The sequence below is a fragment of the Larus michahellis genome, chromosome Z (genome assembly GCF_964199755.1).
Source record: "Larus michahellis chromosome Z, bLarMic1.1, whole genome shotgun sequence".
NCBI lineage: Eukaryota > Metazoa > Chordata > Aves > Charadriiformes > Laridae > Larus > Larus michahellis.
Window position 1 is genome coordinate 41,512,300 of NC_133930.1, and position 6,000 is coordinate 41,518,299.

Here is a 6,000-nt window from a genome sequence, read left to right on the forward strand (position 1 = left end):
GAAGTCTTATGGGGACAAGCCAGGGAGGGGCTCCTGAGGAGATAGGAACCGGGGAGTCACAGATAAAACACCCCAGAGGAAGACCACCTGAAGAGCAGCATGAAGGAAAAGCAAATGCTCCAGCCAGCGAGACAGCTTCACTGGGCGCCCAGCTGAAATGCCTTTACACAAATGCACACAGCATGGGAAATAAGCAAGAAGGGTTGGAGATGTGCGCACGCCTCCAGGGCTACGATCTCATTGGCATCACAGAGACGGGGTGAGATGGCTCTTATGACTGGAGCATTGGAATGGATGGATACCGACTCTTCAGGAAGGACAGGTTGGGAAGAAGAGGAGGGGGTGTTGCCCTCTATGTCAATGAGCAGCTGGAGTCCATAGAGCTCCTCCTGGGGATGGATGAAGACCCAAAGGAGAGCTTATGGGTCAAGATTAAAGGGAATACAGGGGCAGGGGACATTACGGTAGGGGTCTGCTAGAGGCCACCTGACTAGGACGACAGAGTGGATGAGGCCCTCCATAGACAGATAGGAGTGGCATCGCGTTCACAGACCCTGGTTATCATGGGGGACTTCAACCACTCCGATATCTGTTGGAAGGACAATACAGCGAGGCACAAGAAATCCAGGAAGTTCTTGGAATGTGTTGATGACAGCTTTCTTCTTCAAATGGTAGAGGAGCCAACAAGGAGAGGAACTATGCTGGACCTTGTCCTTACCAACAAGGAGGGGCTGGTGGCAAGTGTCAAGCTCAAACTTAGCCTCGGCTGCAGTGATCATGAAATGGTAGAATTCAAGATCCTTTGGGCAGCGAGGAGAGTATACAGCAAGCTCACTACTGTGGACTTCAAGAGAGCAGACTTTGGCCTCTTGAGGGACCTGCTTGGCAGGGTAACATGGGATAAAGTACGTCAAGGGTAAAGGCAAGACTAGGGAAGTTGTGGGCCCTCTCAGGAAGGAGACAGGAGACATGGTCACCCAGGATATGGAGAAGGCTGAGGTGCTGAATGACTTTTTCACCTTGGTCTTCACCAGCAAGGGCTCCAACCACACCACCCAAGTTGCAGGATGCAAAGGCAGGGTCTATGAGAATGAAGAACTTCCCACTGTAGGAGAAGATCAGGTTTGGGACCATCTGAGGAACCTGAAGGTGCATAAGTCCATGGACTGAATGAAATCCATCCACGGGTCCTGAGGGAGCTGGCAGGTAAAGTTGCCAAGATGCTTTCCATTATATTTGAAAAGTCACGGCAGTCTGGTGAAGTTCACGCTGATTGGAAAAGGGGAAACATAACCCCCATTTTCAAAAACGGAACTACAGACCAGTCAGTCTCACCTCTGTGCCTCGCAAGATCATGGAGCAGATCCTCCTGGAAACTCTGCTAAGGCACATGGAAAAAAAGGAGGTGATTGGTGACAGCCAACACGGCTTCACCAAGGGCACATCATGCCTGACAAATCTGGTGTCCTTCTATGATGTTGCCACAGCATTGGTAGATAAGGGGAGGGCAACCAACCTCACCTACCTGGACTTATGGAAAGCATTTGACACTGTCCTGCACGACATCTTGGTCTCTAAATTGGAAAAGCATGGATTTGATGGATGGACCACTCAGTGGATAAGGAACTTGCTAGATGGCCACACTCAAAAGGTTGCATCAATGGCTCAATGTCCACACGGAAACTGGTGACGAGTGGCGTTCCTCAGGGGTCAGTACTGGGACCAGTCCTGTTCAACATCTTTGTCAGTGACATGGACAGTGGGATTGAGTGCACCCTCAGCAAGTTTGCTGATGACACCAAGCTGTGTGGCATGGTCGACTCACTGGAGGGAAAGGATGCCATCCAGAAGGACCTTGACAGGCTTGAGAGGTGGGCCTGTGCGAACCTCATGAAGTTCAACCAGGCCAAGTGAAAGGTCCTGCATCTGGGTCATGGCAATCCCAGGCACAAATACAGGTTGGGCAGAGAATGGCTTGAGAGCAGCCCTGAGGAGAAGGACTTGGGGGTGCTGGTGGATGAGAAGCTCAACATGAGCAGGCAATGTGCACTTGCAACCCAGAAAGCCAACCGCATCCTGGGCTGCATCAAAAGAAGAGTGGCCAGCAGGTCGGGGAGGTGATTCTGCCCCTCTACTCTGCTCTCGTGAGACCCCACCTGGAGTACTGCATCCAGCTCTGGATTCCTCAACACAAGAAGGACATGGACCTGTTGGAATAGGTCCAGAAGAGGGACACAAAGATGATCAGAGGGCTGGGGCACCTCTCCTATGAAGACAGGCTGAGAGAGTTGGGGTTGTTCAGCCTGGAGAAGAGAAGGCTTCGGGGAGACCTTCTAGCAGCCTTCCAGTACCTGAAGGGAGCCCACAGGAAGGATGGGGAGGGGAGGGACTCTTGATCAGCAGGGGGTGTAATGATAGGACATGGGGTAATGGCCTCAAACTGAAAGAGGGTAGATTTAGATTGGATATCAGGAAGAAATTCTTAACTGTAAGGGTGGTGAGGCACTGGAATGGGTTGACCAGGAAAGTTGTCAATGCCCCATCCCTGGAAGCGTTCAAGGCCAGGCTGGATGAGGTTTTGAGCAGTCTAGTGGGAGGTGTCCCTGCCCAGGGCAGGGGGGTTGGAACTAGATGTTCTTTAAGGTCCCTTCCAACCCGAACCATTCTGCGATTCTGTGAAGTAGACTGGCTGGGCTGAAGAATTGCTTTAGGAGAATCCCTTTTCCTACAGAGGTAGTCTTGGGCCAGTTCAAAGGTAGGACTAAGTCTCTTCTCCCAGTAAATGAGCTGCCAGTGTGGGCCAAGAGCACAGTCATCCCTGATCTGTAAGTAAATATTGTGCAGAAATCAGAAAGGCCTGATCACAAACCGAGGAAGGGTCTTTGTGCAGAAGAAGGTCAGACCTGTGGTTCTTTGTGGGGGAAAAAATGGCTTGATGTGGAAAGAAAAGAGGTTAGTTATGTAAAATCTACAGCTGAAAGAGGCAGATGACTGTTACCAGCCAGGTGGGCCAGGTGGCCTGGTTCCTTCTCTGAATGTGTCTGTCCCCTAAATGCAAGTTGGTCAGGAAACTTCTGTAGAGAGGCTGCTACGCTGAAACAGTCAGTGTTTTGAGATTCTTCCTTGAAAAGGGATCTTTGCACTGGCATCTTTTCCATAGCAAACCAAAATTAATCACTCAGCCCCTCTGTGTGTGGTGGTCAAGTTTTCCTCTGGACTAGGTGAAGCTGAACTTCTCTCTGGTTTCAGGACTTCTGTCCTACCGCAGCTACTCCAGCTGCAGCTAATTCCATGAGTGAATTTGTTGGAGCACAAGACTTCACAAGGCCTGAATTGGGTATTTGTATATAGTGCAGGGAGACAGCTACTAATTTCTTTCAGTACTTTAAATCAATGAGGCACTGTTTTTTCATGAGGTTACATGGGAGCTGTCTATTTTTGACTTACATAAGACATATTTGAGAATCCAGGTTTCTATGTTTACTGTGTACAGGTATAACAACGTCTTAAATAGTTACTTCAAGTAAATGCATCATCAGTGCTTTGTTTAAAAAAAATATTTTAAAAAGACAAGTCTAAACGATAGCAAAAATGATGATCATCTTTACTTTGAATGTCCTGTATAACATCTTTCTCTGCAGGAAAAGTAAAGAGGAAGCCCTCTTTTGCTTCTGAGTCTGGTCCACATTCTGCGCTTGAGTGCAGATGGCTATCACTGCACTCTAGTGGGCTGCTTTGCACTGATTTAGGTGACTCAAGCTGAGTTTCTGCTCCCCAAGTGTTGACAGTGGCTCAGGCTTGACCTGGAACAGCATCCAGTGAGATACTGCAAAGGCATCAATGTCATTTGGTACCTACTGGTGAAACAGCAATCAAGAGGCTTGTCAAAGACTATGCATGGTCACTGCACTCTAAGCGTGGATGTAATTTTGGGAATGCTCTGACAGAAGGGCAAGGTTGATGTGGAGAATTGTACCGTATTAATCTTTTCCTTCCTTATCTACTGGGGCGAGTATTCCATTGGAGGTGTTTCCTTATAATAAGAAGAACCCTGAACATATGGAACATATGGTAAATCAACAGCATACTGTTTAGGATTTTATTTCTAATTAAATTTTAGCAGTGTTTGAGCCTAAATCTCATTATTAGTTAACAGGATTTGCCAATTAAACTTATGTGCCTTGGAAATATTTCCTCCATTTTAAAGTATAGCCTTTGTACATTGATAATTTATTCTTGTGTCTTGAATTTTTTTTAGGGGGTGGGACTAACAACCATATTTTTAGCAGCATTGTAAATTCATGCATTACATTTTCCCAATTAATAGTTATTTTAATGGGTTGAACAATTCTATCATTAACCTGAGTTTTCATTCTTTTTTGGTTTTGTTCTGTCATTAAACATTCTTTAAGAGGATTTCACTTGAGTTAGAATATTTAAATTAATGTGCAATAAATCTATTCTTTTAATGAGTTTATTCCTGTTTTAAGGTATTAATTAAAGCAGGTTGTGGAAGAGATAGATACAGTAAATGGATAATGTAGTGTCCAGGCAAAAGGTTAAGGATTTGCTGTCATTATATGAAATGAAGCTCTTTCTGGAGACACCTCATTAATGGAAAAACCTTCCTCTCTTACATGCACCAACAAGAAGTTCATTACTCAGTGAACCTCTGCTTATCAGGGATTATTAGTTCTTTTTTCTTTTAAGAGAGACTTTATCCTCTAGTAACTAACACATCCATTCCTGTGATATGAGCTTGGCTTAACAGTGTGAAATAGTCATGGATTCAGATTGTTTAGCCAACAGATTTCCTCACTGGACAGAGTGTGAGGGTGGAAAAGTAAAGGACAACATCAGCAGAGAGACAGATGAACTTTCAAAGTGAAAAAAAATCTTGCAAATTTAATTCGCAGATTGGGAATGGAAATGTCATTGCCTCACTCAGAGGGTTAATCACTTTCTAATTTAAACTGGCAAATTTTATAATGACACTGTGAAATTAGCAGCATTTTATTGTGTTAATTATCTGCAGGACACTACATCATTACTTCTAATAAATGTAAATGAGATTGCCTCTCCTAGGACAATATAGAAGCAAGGTGAATTTTTATTGGCTATTTACTGGATTTGAGACAAATTGTTTCTTCCCCCCCATGTAAAGCACATTCAATAAGGTTTACTGCACTGCCTTGTTTTCTGTGCATTTTAGTCAATAAAGTATACAGGGAGATTTTAAAGGTCATTACAGCTCCTTGCTCATTTGATCTAATTTTCACTTAAGGCAAGGCTGATGGTAAAAATCACATCAACTGTGTTAGATCTAGGATGTGGGATTGTAGAGTCTAAGTATATCAATAATTAAATATTCAACTTTTTTTGACAGTCTCAAAATGCCTACTAGCATATGCCTTTGTCAAAACAGACAAGAGAGTGCTTTTCCAGTAGGCCTGTCACTCAGTATGCTTGATGCTGCAATGTTAGGCAATGCAATGAATGACATAGGAGGCATTTACAAAACTTTACTAAGAAACAAATGAGTGGAGTATTCTGCTTTGGCAGAAAACTCTTTTCAGCCAAAGACATATTAAACTATCAGACAACAAAATATAGGTTTCACACCCATAATGTGCAAAATTCACAACTGTGAAACTAGAATCAAAATACCTTTCTGGATATACACTTTTCTTGACCCAAAATATATACGGATTAATTACGGGAGTTAGATGATCTGGTATTCTTTTTTTTTTTTTTTTTTCAGGATTTCTGAAGATGTTTCTGAACTTTTGAATGTTTATTTGATCCTTCTGGCTACCGTTATTTTTAATTTGTGTTGAGTGTAGTTGGGAAAAGAAATAAAATCATAAATAAGAAATTTACCAATCACAGGATGAGACAGTGCATTGATAGCACAGCCCCTAAAAGAGTTTGGTGTGTTTCTGGACCGCACTCACTTCCCTCCCTCCAAATTGCTATCTTTATGTAATGCCACTGAAACAT